The sequence below is a fragment of the Giraffa tippelskirchi genome, chromosome 5, assembly GCF_054371585.1.
Source record: "Giraffa tippelskirchi isolate mGirTip1 chromosome 5, T2T-mGirTip1v1.2.pri, whole genome shotgun sequence".
Classification (NCBI taxonomy): Eukaryota; Metazoa; Chordata; class Mammalia; order Artiodactyla; family Giraffidae; genus Giraffa; species Giraffa tippelskirchi.
The window spans coordinates 152,685,908-152,703,609 of record NC_137279.1 but is presented as its reverse complement, the minus strand read 5'-3'; positions in this window follow the sequence as shown (position 1 = coordinate 152,703,609).

Genomic DNA, 17,702 nt, shown 5'->3' with positions numbered 1-17,702 from the left:
TTGGTATATACCTAGGAGTAGCATTGCTGGGTCATATGGTAACTACATTTAGCTTTTTAATGCACTGCCAAACTGCCTTCTAAAAGTGGCTGCACGATTTTATATTCCCCCTGCCTCAGCATGGTATGAGGGGTCTGACTTATTTACATGCTTACTAACACTCATTATTGTCCATGTTTTTGATTATAGCTGTTATAATGAGTATGAAATGGTATTCCATTGTGATTTTGATGAGCATCTACCTCATGACTAATGACACTGTTTTTGTATGCCTATTATCCATTTATGTATCTCCTTTGGAGAAACGTTTGTCAAATTCTTTGCTCGTTTTAAAAACTGGACTGTCATTATATCACTAAGTTATAAGAGTCCTTTATATATCCCTGATACTAGATTCTTATTAGCTACATGGTTTGCAAATATTTTCTCCCATTCTTTGGGCCATCTTTTTACTTCCTTGATAGTATCCAGATATTTTTTTGGAACCATGGAATACTAAGTTTAAAAAAATCTGTTTTCACTATTTTTAATGTTGTCTTGGTTTGCTTATGCTCTTTTTGTCAACCTTCAGTGGGTAAATTTGGCAAACTTAAAAGCTTCCCTTGGATGAATGACATACGATAGTGTTCGTAATCCTGAGCTGGTCCTTTCTTTCTCAACACACCGCTTTATGTAGACACATAGGAAATACAGAATGACTGCCCCTAGCTGACAGTAATTTGAGTGGTTAGTAGGAGAAAACAAGTAGCAACTTGGGTATGTATGTGTAGCACATTGCATGTTACACATTTATGCATGTGTATGTATGTATGCACACATCCATTTAGATGCAGAGCTATTGGGACATGTTGGTGTAATGATTGGTGGTCTTCCCTGGGGATGGTGATGAATATTGGGTATATGTGGATGACTTACTCATGGTTCGATTTATAATTTTTTTCAATTCTCTTCACTGGATAAATGGGAGAGGGAATAGAGTTGATCCTTTCATTTCTCTCCAGACTGAGAAATTCTCCTGTTTCCTTATATAACCACTCCTCTCAGTCCCTCCCTCCATCCATCAGCTGATGGACCACTGAGTCTCCATGACTGGGCCAGCTGGGTAAACCATGTTTTCCTGCTAATTCCATCACCACTCCCCTGGTTGAGGCCTTCATCTTCAGCTGCCTCCTAATTCACCCCCTTGCTATAGTCACTTAATACTCCATTTCCACCTCATCGCTGCCCCAGCACCCTTCCAAAGGCCTACATCTTTCCACTTACACCCTGAGAATCCAACAGAAGGATTTAGGTTTTCTTCACCTTTATGAATATTTGTCCTCAATAGAGTTTATTCAAAGAAAACGTTCATGAACATGTCACTTATTTGCACAAAAATCTTCATTAACTGCCTTTGACGATGTCTGAAAACTTGGCACAGCGTCCAAAGTGCCTTCTGAATTTTGCATAATCAGCACTTCCTGCTCCATCCCCCACCTCACCATTGTCTTTTCCTCTCATATGCTGTCTTAGCCTATAGTACAGTCACCCTACATTACTCTATTCCTTGTCACCCGTGGCACCACCATGACTCTGGGCCTTTATACATTTTCTCTCTCTTATAAGAATGTTTTTGATTTATTTTTTTAAAGCTAATTAGAATTCTTCTTAGCCTTCTAGGAACAACTCCCGCATCTTTCTCCTCTGCATACTTCCCTGAATACCTGTCTGGCTCCCTCCCTCTTCCTTCCTGCTGCAGTTTGTTTCCTTCTCTCTAACAACTGTTACACTCCTCCTGGCTCCTTCCTGGAAGGCTGAGTTTTTGCCTAATTTGAATGCATCCCCCTGGGGCCTGGTTCAACTGATGTTCAATAAACATTTTTTGAGTTGAGCTAAACTTTTATGTGCAAGCTGAATATTTGGTTATATCACCAAGGAAGAATACTTGATATTCCACAGAATTATATTCCCTTGATTCCCGAAAAGTTTTAATTTTTTAAAGTTTATTTTTATTTCTTTTAATTAATTTTTGTGGGCATGCAGTTGATTTACAATGGTGTTAGTTTCTGCTGTACAATAAAGTGATTCAGTTAAATATATATATATATCCACTCTTTTTTAGATCCCTAGGATTTTTAGATATTTCAGATCCCACCAAGCTGAAATCCCTGCTACCCAGGGCCCCTGTGCTGTCCCTCTCTTTCTCCCCTCCCCTCTCAATCTTGGGCTTGCTGTCACCTCATCTACATGATCAGATGGCGGTGGGGTCAGCCTCCTTTCCCCTCTGGTTTATTTGATGGGCCCACAAAGAAGGAGGAAGAAAGGAAAGTGAACCTCCCTGGGATTGTTTCCATGGTGACCTGGGATGTCACAGGCATTGGTCCAGCTGCAGGCATGTGAGGAATGGGAGAGTGAAGCAGGTTTTCTGGCCCCCTTTTCCCTCTTGCTCTGTAGTGAAATTTACATAAGGATATAATCCAAAGCAGGGGGTTCCTCCTCTGGAATTCAGGATGCTACTCTAGCATTTCATCTTTCCTCTGCAATCTGACAGTTGCTCACTGCTCCCCAGAACTACACTGTCTTTGGGGGAAAATCTAAGGTTCAGCCAAAGGCCATAAAGCAGGATCATAAAACTCTTACATATCAAACCATCCATCCCGCTGATGTAATTCATTTGCTAGGATACCATAAGGATGTTATACTAGATAACCTAGACAGGGCCTGCAGTTAGCACAGGCTCCGTGCTTAATTACGCAGTCGTTTCCAACTCTTTGTGACCCCACAGACTGTAACCCTCCAGGCTCCTCAGTCCTTGGGGATTCTCCAGGCAAGAATACTGGAGTGGGTTGCTATGCCCTCCTCCAGGGGATCGTCCCAGCCCAGGGATTGAACCCAGGTCTCCCGCATCACAGGTGATTCTTTACTGTCTGAGCCACCAGGGAAGCCCAAGAATACTGGAGTGGGTAGCCTCTTCTCCAGGAATTGAACTGGGGTCTCCTGCATTGCAGGCAGATTCTTTACCAGCTGAGCTACCAGGGAAGACCAAGTTAGGAATGGCTTTCCCTTCCCTGTACACAGTGATAATTATCTCCATTCTTATGCTGGGGTGTGCATCTGCCCTCTTTACCCCCTATTATCTTGCTGCCTGGCCACTTGGCTCTTCCTTCTTAAACTTCTTACAACAGCTGTATGCAGACTCACTCTCCTGGGCAGCTTTAAAAATCAATCTCCCTGTCCATCCTTTCTGCCCCTGTACATCCTACCCAAGCTCCTCTCCGCAATACAGGCTTAGAGGGCATAGCATCCACCTGCACTGTCCAACATAGTACCCACAAGCTAGGGCCATTATTTAAACTGAAATTAATCAAAGAAAGTTAAAAATCTATACTCTTCACATTCCAAGTGCTTAGGCACCACATGTGGCTAGTGGCTGTATGTTGGCCAGTGCAGATTTAGAACATTTCTGTTATCACAGATAATTCTATTTGAATATACTGTTACTATGAGGAATTGTCTTTCTGGGACTTGTTTATTGGATTTTTATCCAAGAAAAATGATTTTTCATTTTATTTTTTTGTTTCAATAACTTTGTAAAACATAGAAGTATAGTTAATTTACAATGTTGTGTTAGCTTCAGGTATAGAACAAAGTAATTCAGTTATATGTATATCCCCCCCATATATATATTATTTTTCAGATTCTTTTATAAGTTATTACAAGACACTGAATATAGTTCCCTGTGCTGTACAGTAGATCCTGTTGTTTACCTGTTTTATACATGTGAATGTTCCTCAGTCGTGTCCAACTCTTTTCGACCCCATGGGGTGTCGCCCCCCAGGCTCTTCTGTCCATGGGATCTCCCAGGCAAGAATAGTGGAGTGGGTTGCCATTCCTTTCTCCAGGGGAACCTCCTAACTCAGGAATTGAACCCAGGTCTCCGGCATTGCTGGCAGATTCTTTATCTACTGAGCCACCAGGGAAATAGCAGTGTGTATATGTTAGTCCAAAATTCCGAATTCGTCTCCCCTCATTGTCCTTTCTTGCTCATCTGTTAGTTTCTTCAGAGTGTCACTTCCTAAACTGGGACTTGGTTTCTCCAGGATGTGTACACAAAGGGAGAAAACATAAGAATAGTCACTAGTGTGCAGTGGCAGCTACCATGCCTTGCACTTTCTATATGTACTCTTGATCCTCACAACAACCTCATGGGCTAGGCATTTTTACTTCTAGTTTCAAACACAGAAATTGAAGCTCAGAGAGGTAAAATGCAATCAAGTCTACACCTCCAGTCAGGAGCTGGGATTCAAACTCAGGTCTCTCTGGCATCAAAGTGATCTCTAATATGTCTCAGTGCCTCTTCAGCATGAAAGACTCTGAAATAAGGACTTGCTCCAGCTGAGACATTCGGACTTGGGAGATTTAGTGCACAATCACTGTTCTCAGAGGTCTTTCAGTCTAGCTGGGAAGACAAACAACCTTGCTGCTACTGTCATCACACTGCAAACATTTGTACAACACTTTATAATTTACAAAGGGTGTTCTCAGGATTTCAATATCCCAGGAGGTGTTGTAGAGCTGGGCTTATTAAGGGACACAGAGGCATATGCAACTGGATGATGGAAATGCTGAAGAAGGAGCAATTAACTATGATTGACTGGCAGGCACAGAGAGGGTGTCCCAGGAGCTGAGTCCTGATGGATGGGGTGGATTTCTACAGGCGGAAGTGGGCACTGGGCAGGGACAGCCATGTGATGAATGGCAGGTACCCAAGCTGCAGCCATACTCCTCTCTGATCCATGCTCCTCCCGGCAGCCAGAGCGAGCTTTCTAAAGCACAAGGCTGTCATTGTGTGGCTGAAAAGTTTCAGTGACTCCCAGGGCCCTGGAATATAGTCCCAAGGCCCTGGGACAGTTTGGGAGGCTGCCAGTCTGGACACAGGCTTGTGCCCTCCTTACCTTGCACCATCCAAGTGACCTCTTTCCTTCATACCCACTAAGCCCTCTCTCATCTTGGGGCTTTTATTCAGATTATTCTCCTTAATGAAAGTATCCTTCCCCTTACTGACCCTCTGCTTTTCTGACTGATGCTTCTTTATTCCTTCAAGCTAGAGTTAGCTGCCTCCTTGGTGTTCTGTGGGTGCCCTGTACTTGCCTCTGTCTTAACTGCTACCCCTTCCATACACTGGAATTGCCTCATTTATGTGAGGCATCACCTCAGTCAATAAACAACTCAAGGGCAAGGGCTGTGTCTTGTTTGTTATGTACAGAGCACTTAGCAATAGTAAGTGATCAATAAATATTTGATGGCTGAATAAATGAAGCTGTTCCCACTTACTAAGGAAACTCAGCTGCCTTCAGGATAACACTTTGTTTCCTGACGAATATATAAGACCCTAAAGTAACCAGTATGCTGATGGTGCATGACTCACGGGATTTAAATACAAATCAATTTTATTTATGTCTCCCAATGTCAGTCTACATTTTTTCACTAGCCCTAGTTCTTTCCCTGCCTTTGGATAAAAATGTGAGCAGACTCATGACTTTTCTAGTTTAGGTTAAACTATCCTTAGGTTAAACAATCCATCCCCATTTAGTAATTAGGGAAACAGCAGCCAACTCTTAGCTTCCCCAGTGACTTGCTAATCTGGCCCCCTCCACTTAGATCTATTACTTTCTATGATTTGTTGTTGTTCAGTCACCCAGTCATGTCCAACTGTTTGCAACCGCATGGACTGCAGCACACCAGGCTTCCCTGTCCTTCACCATCTTCTAGAGTTTACTCAAACTCATGTTCATTGAGTTGGTGATGTTATCCAACCATTTCATCATAAACTCGCATTATTATCTTTTACCTGGAGTGCTGCAGTAACCTCTAAGTGTCCTCCACATTTGTGTCTCTGACTTTCTAAAGGACAGGTGAAGCTCTTTCCACAAGAGTTTTTGATGGCTTCCAATTGTTTACTGAATCAAATCCAAATTCTTAACCTGGTATTTAGATCTCCATGACCAAGCTCTGAGTGACTGAACTGAACTGAACTGACCAAGCTCTAGCCCATTCTTCCAGTTTTTCCCCCCATCAATTTCATACAACCTGTGCTGTCCCCAAATTTCTCAGTGTTTCCTGAACACGACTCTCTTACTCATGCTTTATTCCATCAACCTGGATGCCTTGATGTCCCTTTTTGTCTAAAAAGACTGGATATGGTTCAATTGCCCCCTTCTCTCAAGACCTTTCTCAGTTCCCCAGTAGGAATTACTAAATTATTCTTCCATATTCCTGTAGCTGCTATAGGGCTTTAAACAAATCTAAAGCATGTCACTTCAAATTAACGTGTAATTATTAAAAGCATGATTTTATAGGATACATCAACTGTTGGGCATATCCATACAGGGGTTTTATGGGGGTGAGTTGGGGAGGAAATGAAGATCTGTGGAATGGGAAACTGTGAAGGCCTACGAAAGAGTTAGGGCATGATCCTCCCTTTTTGTGGGGTGGAGAAGGATATTCTGGGTAGAGATAGATGAAGGACAAATGCAGCAGGCAGAAGATGATAACTGGCTAAGAAATCCTCTATTTCCTTTCACTGAAGTCCACAGATAGTCTGGACCTGTGGGTTCTAATAACACACTCAGTTGAGAATGTGTTGCCTGACAGCATGATGGTTTGCTGGCTGAATACTGGGGATTCAACTCCAGGCCTGTATCTTATAGGTGAAGTCAAGGGCACTCCAAAGATCAGAAATTTGGCAGTCTGGGGAAGGGGCTTACCAAATGTTTTAATCTGTTTCCTGAGGATGTCTTAGATTATTTTAGGATGATAACATTTTGTAATAAAACTATATGCCAAGATTGCTTCCAAGATGGACTGTAGGATGGGGAGTGGAGAAGAGCCCTGTCTGTTTCAATGTAATGGATGGCCCCAGCCACCTTCCAAAACTAGCAAAATGGGGCTTTCAGTAGCATCATTACGGAGCCCTAGAAGAAGTGAATACATCACCAGGTTGCATAGCACTTACTTCGTCCCACGTTGTGCATTATAACATTAGTTGTGTGAGATTTGAATGCCCTGTTAGACCAATCTTCTCAGTGTCCTCCCAATTCTTGATGATGGAGCTCCAAGAAACTTCAGGGGCTCTTCCCAACCCTCCCCCTTAATCAGCTTGGAGAAACATTTCTCCAGATCAGGTATGAATCTATTCCAGTCCTAATTAATACTGAAGCCACACTCTTGGTGCTCAACCCTACTGCTGTAAAGCAGCCAGCCCTTGCCTTGGAGTAAGAAGACGACTTAAATAGTGGGCATCTCCAATGAACCATAAGAGGTTCCTGTCTCTGAACATATTTCATTTTGCTTAGGCCCTTTTAAAGATACATACTCTTGGGGCTTCCCTGGTGGTCCAGTGGTTAAGAATTACCTTGCAATGCAAGAGACATCATTTTTATCTCTGGTTTGGGAAGATCCCACAGGCTACGGAGCAACTAAGCCTATGCGCCACAACTACTGAGCCAAAGCTCTAGAGCCCACGAACCACAACTACTAAGCCCACACGCTGCAACTACTGAAGCCCATGTGCCCAGAGCCTGTGCTCCACAACGAGAGAGGCCACCGTAATGAGAAGTCTGCAACTGCAAGTAGAGAGTAGCCCTTACTCTCTGCAAAAGAGAAAGCCCATGTGCAGCAATGAAGACTCACCACAGACAAAAAGTAAAAATAAATAAATCTTTAAGAAAAGATACACATGCTTTTCACTCTAGTTCCTCTACTCTTACCCAGTTGTTAGTGAAGTCTTGTGTCAGAACTTCTTTTCCCAAGAGGGGGCAATAATTCTTGAACGTTACAGTAGTCATCAGAGTAACCAACCAGGTGAATTAAATGACCCACTGACATCTTTTATTTGTTATGTCTATGACAGTATAAAAGATGATTCTGGAGGCACTGATCATTTGCCCCTATTGAATCAGCTACCATCTTCCTTATATGCAAAATCTCCAACTGATATTGGCAAAACTCACAGTGCACCTCCCATCAAAATTCAAACAGATCTCTCAAAATCTCTTCCCAGAATTAATGAATACCCTATAAGTAAAGAAATCCTTCAAGGCATAAAGCCTACAAGAGAAAATTACAAGGCTCAAGGTCTCATTTTTCCTTTACTAGTCCCTGTAACATTCCCATTTTACTGGCGAGAAAACATAAAAGCTGAGAGTGGAGTTTGTCCAGGACCCCTGAGCAATAAACACATTGTCATCCCTCAGCACCCTGTTTTTTCAAACCCACATATATTACTAACATCCATTCCCACTGGAAGCAAATTTTTTACTGTAACTGATTTATGCAGGGCATCCTTTAGTTTCAGTTGATGAAGTAGGTCAATACCTTCTTGCCTTCTCTTGGGAAGAAAAACAATCTACCTGGACAGTAATTCCTCAGGATTTTACTGGGAATCCTTCTTATTTCTTGCAAATCCTGAAGGCTGATCTGGATAATATAAAGTTCCCTAAAGGTTCTACTTTGTTGCAATATATGAGTTATTTGCTTCTTTACTGTCCTCAAGTTTCCTCACAGGAAGACAACATACATTTGCTAAAGCTCTTAGCCTTAAAGAGATGTAAGATTGTCAAAGAAAAATTGTAGTTTGCCCAAACCCAGGTTTAATATTTAGGGTATCTGGTATCAGAACAAGAGCTATACTAAGATCCAGATAGTCTTCATGGTATTCTAAGTTTCCTAAAATCTAACACTAAATGCCAAATGCTAAGTTTTCTGCAGCTAGTTGGTTACTGCCAAAATCGGATCCAAAATTTTCTCTGATGGCCAAACCTCTGTATATCTTACCAAACAATAATAACCCTGACCCAATTTAAAGGAAGAAAATAGTTTTTAAGGCTTAAAAGGACAGTTTTATGAACCCACCTATTCTTTTAATATATTTATTCTGGTAGCTCAGATGGTAAAGAATCCATCTGCAATGTAGGAGACCTGGGTTCGATCCCTGAGTTGGGAAGATCCCCTGGAGAAGGGAATGGCTACCCACTCCAGTATTCTTGCCTGGAGAATTCCATGGACAGAGGAGCCTGGCAGACTACAGTCCACGGGGTTGCAAAGAGTCGGACATGACTGAGCAGCTTTCATTTTAATTTTTATTTATTTTTAATTTGAGAATAATTGCTTTACAATATTGTGTTGGTTTCTGACATATATCAACATGAGTCAGTGATAGATTCCCTTTTTACTCTTTCTATATAAAAAGGAAGTAAATTCTCTTGGAGTACTCACTCTCTCACCCCAAAGCACGTAGCCATCATCAACCCATAGGGTATTATAGCGAGAAACTGGGGCATAGAGATGCTCCCCACTCCTCTTGCCTTAGAGCCATTGTCCTTTTGGTTAAGGCCATTGGGATCCCCTTTAACCATTTTTGTCCCTCATGCAATAGAAGCTCTCCCGAATTCTCATCACACTCAACATCTCTTAGCTGCCTCACCTGCTATAAAGTCCTTTTGTTAACTGCTCTGCACGTAACTCTTTTATGTTATAATAAGATTAACCCTGCTACTCTTCCCTTTACCACTGATGAAGTCCTTCATGACTGCTTAATGTTGATGAATTACCTCTGACTCCTTGTGATGATCTATAAGAAATTCCTCCATGTAACAATGAGTTCTCATGGTTCATTGATGGTTCTTATTTAAAAGATGCCAATGGCAAATATTGTGCTGAGTTTGCTATTGCAACTCCTTTCGATGTTATTGTGGCAACATATTTACCTAAGTCGACTTCAGCTCAGCAGGCTAAACTGTATGCTTTTACATAATCTTGTATTTATAATACTTTAGCCAAGGACAAAACTGCCAATATTTTACTCATGGTAGATATGCTTTTGAAGTAGCTCATGATGTTGGAATGTTGTGGAAGCAACGTGGGTTCCTTGCTGCTGCTAAGTCGCTTCAGTCGTGTCCAACTCTGTGCGACCCCATAGACGGCAGCCCACCAGGCTCCGTCGTCCCTAGGATTCTCCAGGCAAGAACACTGGAGTGGGTTGCCATTTCCTTCTCCAGTTCATGAAAGGGAAAAGTGAAAGTGAAGTCGCTCAGTCGTGTCCGACTCTTAGCGACCCCATGGACTGTAGCCTACCAGGCTCCTCCGTCCATGGGATTTTCCAGGCAAGAGTACTGGAGTGGGGTACCACTGCCTTTACTTCCCATGGAAATGAAATTTAAAATAGCCCCTATATTCAGGAATTATTGGATGCAATATTCTTACTTGCTGCTTTATCTATTACTAAGATTCTAGGGCATTATATCAAGAGAGAGGGGATGTATGTACACATATAGCTAATACCGGAGAAGGCAATGGCACCCCACTCCAGTGCTCTTGCCTGGAAAATCCCATGGATGGAGGAGCCTGGTAGGCTGCAGTCCATGGGGTCGCAAAGAGTCGGACACGACTGAGCGACTTCACTTTCACTTTTCACTTTCATGCATTGGAGAAGGAAATGGCAACCCACTCCAGTGTTCTTGCCTGGAGAATCCCAGGGACGGTGGAGCCTGGTGGGCTGCCATCTATGGGGTCACACAGAGTTGGACACGACTGAAGCGACTTAGCAGTAGCAGCAGCGGCATAGCTAATTCACTTTGTTGTATAGCAGAAGATAACACAATATTGTACAGCAATTATACTTCACTAATTAAAATAATTAAAAAGAAAGAATGCTCATCATGAAAAAAATTACTAGAAATTTTCTGTTCTTAATATTTGCTTGGTTTTGAGTTATCTACTCACATAATTAAATAATCTTTTGAAGTAAAAAAGATTAAAAAAAAAGTTCCTGAGAGTTTTCCCTCCTACGCCTTTTCTCACACAAATGTGAACTCAGTAGGTTTCTAATCTGTGAACTTTCCCACCAAAGTGAGACATCACACCAAGAAAATGTCCCTTCTGCCACTGGAGACAAAAGCTTCTCAAACTAGAAAGCCTAACTCTTTTTTGATTTTTTTTTAATAAATTTATTTATATTAGTTGGGGGCTGGCACCCCACTCCAGTACTCTTGCCTGGAAAATCCCATGGACGGAGGAGCCTGGTAGGCTACAGTCCATGGGGTCGCTAAGAGTCGGACACGACTGAGCGACTTCACTTTCACTTTTCCCTTTCATGCACTGGAGAAGGAAATGGCAACCCACTCCAGTATTCTTGCCTGGAGAATCCCAGGGACGACGGAGCCTGGTGGGCTGCCGTCTATGGGATCGCACAGAGTCGGACACGACTGAAGCGACTTAGCATAGCATAGCAATTACTTTACAATATTGTAGTGGTTTTTGCCATACATTGACATGAATCAGCCATGGGTTTACATGTGTTCCCCATCCTGAATCCCCCACCCACCTCCCTCCCCATCCCATCCCTCTGGGTCATTCCATTGCCCCAGCCCTGAGCATTAGTCTCATGCATCAAACATGGAATGGTGTTCTGTTTCACATATGATAATATGCATGTTTCCATGCTATTGTCCCAGAACGTCCCACCCTCACCTTCTCCCTCAGAGTCCATAAGACTGTTCTATGCATCTGTGTCTCTTATTCTGTCTCGCATATAGGGTTATCGTTACCATCTTTCAAATTCCATATATATGCATCAGTATACTGCATTGGTGTTTTTCTTTCTGGCTTACTTCACTCCGTATAATGGGCTCCAGTTTCATCCATCTCAATAGAACCGATTCAAATGTATTTTTTGTAATGGCTGAGTAATATTCCATTGTGTATATGTACCACAGCTTCCTTATCCATTCGTCTGCTGATGGATATCTAGGTTGCTTCCATGTCCTGGCTATTGTAAACAGTGCTGCGATGAACATTAGGGTACACGCGTCTCTTTCAATTCTGGTTTCCTCGGTGTGTATGCCCAGCAGTGGGATTGCTGGGTCATATGGCAGTTCTATTCCCAGTTTTTTAAGGAATCTCCACACTGTTCTCCATAGTGGCTGTACTAGTTTGCATTCCCACCAACAGTGTAAGAGGTTTCCCTTTTCTCCACACCCTCTCCAGCATTTATTGCTTGTAGACTTTTGGATAGCAGCCATTCTGACTGGTGTGAAATGGTACCTCATTGTGGTTTTGATTTGCATTTCTCTAATAATGAGTGATGTTGAGCATCTTTTCATGTGTTTGTTAGCCATCTGTATGTCTTCTCTGGAGAAATGTCTGTTTAGTTCTTTGGCCTATTTTTTGATTGGGTCATTTATTTTTCTGGAATTCAGCTGCAGGAGTTGCTTGTATATTTTTGAGATTGTTTGTCTGTTGCTTTGTTTGCTATTATTTTCTCCCATTCCGAAGGCTGTCTTTTCACCTTGCTTATAGTTTCCTTTGTTGTGCAAAAGCTTTTAATTTTGATTAGGTCCCATTTGTTTATTTTGGCTTTTATTTCCAATATTCTGGGAGGTGGGTCATGGAGGATCCTTCTGTGATTTATGTCGGAGAGTGTTTTGCCTATGTTTTCCTCTAGTTTTATAGTTTATGGTCTTACGTTTAGATCTTTAATCCATTTTGAGTTTATTTTTGTGTATGGTGTTAGGAAGTGTTCTAGTTTCATTCTTTTACAAGTGGTTGACCAGTTTTCCCAGCACCACTTGTTAAAGAGATTGTCTTTTCTCCATTGTATATTCTTGCCTCCTTTGTCGAAGATAAGGTGTCCATAGGTGCATGGGTTTATCTCTGGGCTTAGAAAGCCTAACTTTTGATCAGTGATTCTTTCAGAGAAAGATCTTGATCAAAAGGGGTAAATGTAAAAAAAAAAAAATGCTGAAACCTTAATTAAATAGAGCTGGGAAATGAGAGGGGAAGCTCTCAGGTCCTGGAATGATAGCAGAGCCCAACAAGAAGATCAAAGACCCTTTTCTTTCTTGGAAACAACTCAGCCAATGAAAAGCAATGGCCTCCTTGTTTACCATCACCCTTCCAATGTCCTTTTCCCTTCTATGAGAATGTTCTCCTTCCCTTGCCTCAGGGACTTGTATGTGGCTACCATGGTTGCAGACTCTGAATTGGATTCCTCTGCTGGTCCGAAGTCAACCCGTCATTGCTGAAGCAATGTCTACTAGTCTACTTGTTTTAGGACAACAGTGTTCACAAAAAGAATACTTTTTACATTCCCTTTTGGTGTCTATTTATTGAATGGTAGCTGCTTTTTTTGCTTTGGGTTCCTTGCCGTTCAAGATTGGTTAATTCAGCTGTCTGAAGCTGTAAACAGGTAGTTGAGGCTATGAGTTCAAGCCAGGTTTGGGTAGATGGGCAACATGCTCTTCCTTAACCCTTTAGGAAAAAGTTTAGTCAGCAATCAGTGATCAAATCACGTGATAGGGAAAGGTGGGTGGAGATGTTGAGTTATATCAAGAAAAGTTTTACAGTCCAGGACTGGATAGTCAAGTGTGAAATATGCAGTGAGTGCATAAATAAAATTTTCTATGCTATGTCATGTGTTTTTATAATACCACATAGCTCACACACATTTGATTTTAAAAAAGAGAGAGAGAATGTGTCTATATAATATTCAAATTGTGTTGATTCTTATATAATTTTCCTAGAAAATGGGAGCTGGATTAGTTGTAGTAGAATTATAACTATAGTAGGAAAGAAAAAACGTTCAGCTTGGCTGCTGATTTGAAAAAGCCTCTAAGCATCTTTTGGGAAAATTAAGTATCAGCACCTATACCTGGAACTTGCTTCCTGGCATGTACACCTCAGGCCTGCACATTTCCAGGCACGTTACCTATCCTCCTATACCCACTTTTATGGCAGTGTAATTGCATTTTTTTTGTGCCTGAAAGCTAGCATTTGCATTCTTGTTCTGTGCATTTTTAATGTCCCTTTAGTCCTTATCATGTTTTGCACATGTGATGTACTTGATGAATAAATGGAAAATGAAAGGGCTGGACTCTGAACTTGATAGCTCTATTGTATTCCAGGTAAGAGATCCTCACCAGAATAATTATTATTTGAATACATTATCAGTAACATCATGCTCAATTGTTTTGATGTGTAAAACAAATAGGCCACTTGTTAGGAAAGACAAGTTTGCTCTTATGTGCCAAGGACAGACACAGAAGGATCTGAATTTAGTCCACTTGCACTCTTTCAGCTCTATTTTTCCAGGCACTTGGAGACTCATCTCCATTGACCACTCTCCAAAACCTGGTACTCCCCAAATCTCTATCTGCTACTCTACTTCACTGCTACTCACTTTACTAGCCAAATTATAACGCTTATTTATTTACCTGTTATTGATTGTCCCCATGGAATGTAAGCCCACTATTAGAGCCCAGCTCTAAGAATAATGTTGATGCACAGTAAATGTTCAATAAATACTTATTTAATGAATGAATATACTCAGGTTTCACCCTCTGATTCAAACACTTGGGAGAATGGTTTGGCATTGCCTTGTACAAATGAACACATGCACAGCTTGTCAACCAACAATCTTACTCTTAGGTAGGTACCTATGTATGGTAAAGCCTTCTAGCTCTTTCCCAATATTTATTCTCTTCTTCTACCATGGAAGCAGAATTTCTAACGGGTGATATTCCATCCTAGGAAAAAGACTTCATGTCTTACTCTCCACTGAAGCTAGGCATGGCCACATAGTTCATGGCTAGTAGGATATAAGTAGAAATATTTGTGGCAGTTTTCAGGAAACTTCCTTAACAGACAAGTTATGTGTGTGTGCTTTGTGCCTGTCTTTTCATTCTTCCTTCATCTCACTGGCTGAATTATAGAATGCCATCATCTTGAACTGTGAGAATGAGAGCCACACTCTAGAAATGTCAGCACCATGAGCTAGAAGTAATCTGGGTCTCTGGGGACTTACGAGAACAGAACAGCTATACTAGCCATGCACCACATCCACCAAGACTTCACTTAAATAAGAAATACATTTCTATCTAATTTGCTTCCCATTTGGCTCCCCAGTAGAGAATTTGCCTGCAATGCAGGAGACGCAAAAGATGTGGGTTCCATTCCTGGGTCAGGAATATCCCCTGGAGGAGGAAATGGCAACCCACTCCAGTATTCTTGCCTGGAGAATCCCATGAACAGAGGAGCTAGGTGGTCTAGTTTCAGTTCAGTTCAGTCACTCAGCCATGTCCGACTCTTTGAGACCTGATGGACTCACGCCATCAAGGCAGCACTCCAGGCCTCCCTGTCCATCACCAACTCCTGGAGTTTACTCAAACTCATGTCCACTGAGTCGGTGATGCCATCCAACCAACTCATCCTCTGTCATCCCCTGCTCCTCTCGCTGCCAATCTTTCCCAGCATCAGGGTCTTTTCAAATGAGTCAGTTCTTTGCAACAGATGGAGTTTCAGCTTCAACATTAGTTCTTTCAATGAACATTCAGGACTGATTTCCTTTAGGATGGACTGGTTTGATCTTGTAGTCCAAGGGACCCTCAAGAATCTTTTCCAACACCACAGTTGAAAAGCATCAATTCTTTGGCACTCAGCTTTCTTTATAGTCCAACTCTCACATCCATACATGACCCCTGGAAAAACGATAGCTTTGACTAGATGGACCTTTGTTGGCAAAGTAATGCCTCTCTTTTTAATATTCTGCCTAGGTTGGTCATAACTTTCCTTCCAAGGAGTAAGTGTCTTTTAATTTCATGGCCGCAGTCACCATCTGCAGTGATTTTGGAGCCTTCCACCCCCAAATAAAGTCTGCCACTATTTCCACTGTTTCCCCATCTATTTGCCATGAAGGGATGGGACCAGATGCCATGATCTTAGTTTTCTGAATGTTGAGCTTTAAGCCAACTTTTTCACTCTCCTCTTTCACTTTCATCGAGAGCTCTTTAGTCCTTCTTTACTTTCTGCCATAAGGGTGGTGTCATCTTCATATCTGAGGTTATTGATATTTCTCCCAGCAATCTTGATTCCAGCTTGTGCTTCATCCAGTCCTGTGTTTCTTATGATGTACTCTGCATATAAGTTAAATAATCAGGGTGACAATATACAGCCTTGACATACTCCTTTTCCTATTTGGAACCAGTCTGTTGTTCCATGTCCAGCTCTAACTGTTGCTTCCTGACCTGCATACAGATTTCTCAAGAGGCAGGTCAGGTGGTCTGGTATTCCTCTCTCTTTCAGAATTTTCCACAGTTTATTGGGATCCACACAGTCAAAGGCTTTGGCATAGTCAATAAAGCAGAAATAGATGTTTTACTGGAACTCTCTTGCTTTTTCAATGATCCAGCAGATGTTGGCAATTTGACCTCTGGTTCCTCTGTCTTTTCTAAAACCAGCTTGAACATTTGGAAGTTCACAGTTCACGTATTGTTGAAGCCTGGGTTGGAGAATTTTGAGCATTACTTTACTAGCGTGTGAGATGAGTGCAACTGTGTGTTAGTTTGAGCATTCTTTGGCATTGCCTTTCTTTGGGATTGGAATGAAAACTGACCTTTTCCAGTCCTGCGGCCACTGCTGAGTTCTCCAGATTTGCTGTCACAATGAGTGCAGCACTTTCACAGCATCATCTTTCAGGATTTGAAATAGCTCAACTGGAATTCCATCACCTCCACTAGCTTTGTTCGTAGTGATGTTTCCTAAGGTCCACTTGATTTCACATTCCAGGATGTATGGCTCTAGATAAGGGATCACACCATCATGGTTATCTAGGTCATGAAGATCTTTTTTGTACAGTTCTGTGTATTCTTGCTACCTCTTCTTAATATCTTCTGTTTCTGTTAGGTCCATACCATTTCTGTCCTTTATCGAGCCCATCTTTGCATGAAATGTTCCCTTGGTATCTCTAATTTTCTTGAAGAGATCTCTAGTCTTTCCCATTCTATTGTTTTCTTCTATTTCTTTGCACTGATCACTGAGGAAGGCTTTCTTATTGCTCCTTGCTATTCTTTGGAACTCTACATTCAAGTGGGTGTATCTTTCCTTTTCTCCTTTGCTTTTTGCTTCTCTTCTTTTCACAGCTATTTGTAAGGCCCCCTCAGACAGCCATTTTGCTTTTTTGCATTTCTTTTCCATGGGGATGGTCTTGATCCCTGTCTCCTGTACAATGTCATGAACCTCTGTCCATAGTTCATGAGGCACTCTGTCTATCAGATCTAGTCCCTTAAATCTATTTGTCACTTCCACTGTATAATCATGAGGGATTTGATTTAGGTCATACCTGAATGGTCTAGTGGTGTTCCCTACTTTCTTCAATTTCAGTCTGAATTTGGCAATAAGAAGCTCATGATCTGAGCCACAGTCAGCTCCCTGTCTTTTTTTTTTTTTTTTTTGCTGATTGTATAGAGCTTCTCCATCTTTGGCTGCAAAGAATATAATCAGTCTGATTTTGGTGTTGACCATCTGGTGCTGTCCATGTGTAGAGTCTTCTCTACAGCAAATCTTCCTGCAGCTGCGTGGTGCTGGAGCGGCGAACTGCCAAGAGGAGATACCCCATGCCCAAGGGCACAGGAAAAGTCCCAGCATGATGGTAGGAGGGGTGAATTCGCATTTAGAATCAAATCCCGTTCCCACCAGAGATGCTGAGAGGGCTCAAACAAACATTGCACATACCAGGACCCAGGGACCCCACAGAGACTGAGACAAAACTGTGTTTTAGCATCTCCTGTGGAGGTATGGATTGGCAGTGGTCTGCTGCAGGGACAGAGGCTCTGGGTGTGGGTATGGCATAAGTCCTCTTGGAGGAGGTCACCATTAACCCCACGGTAGAG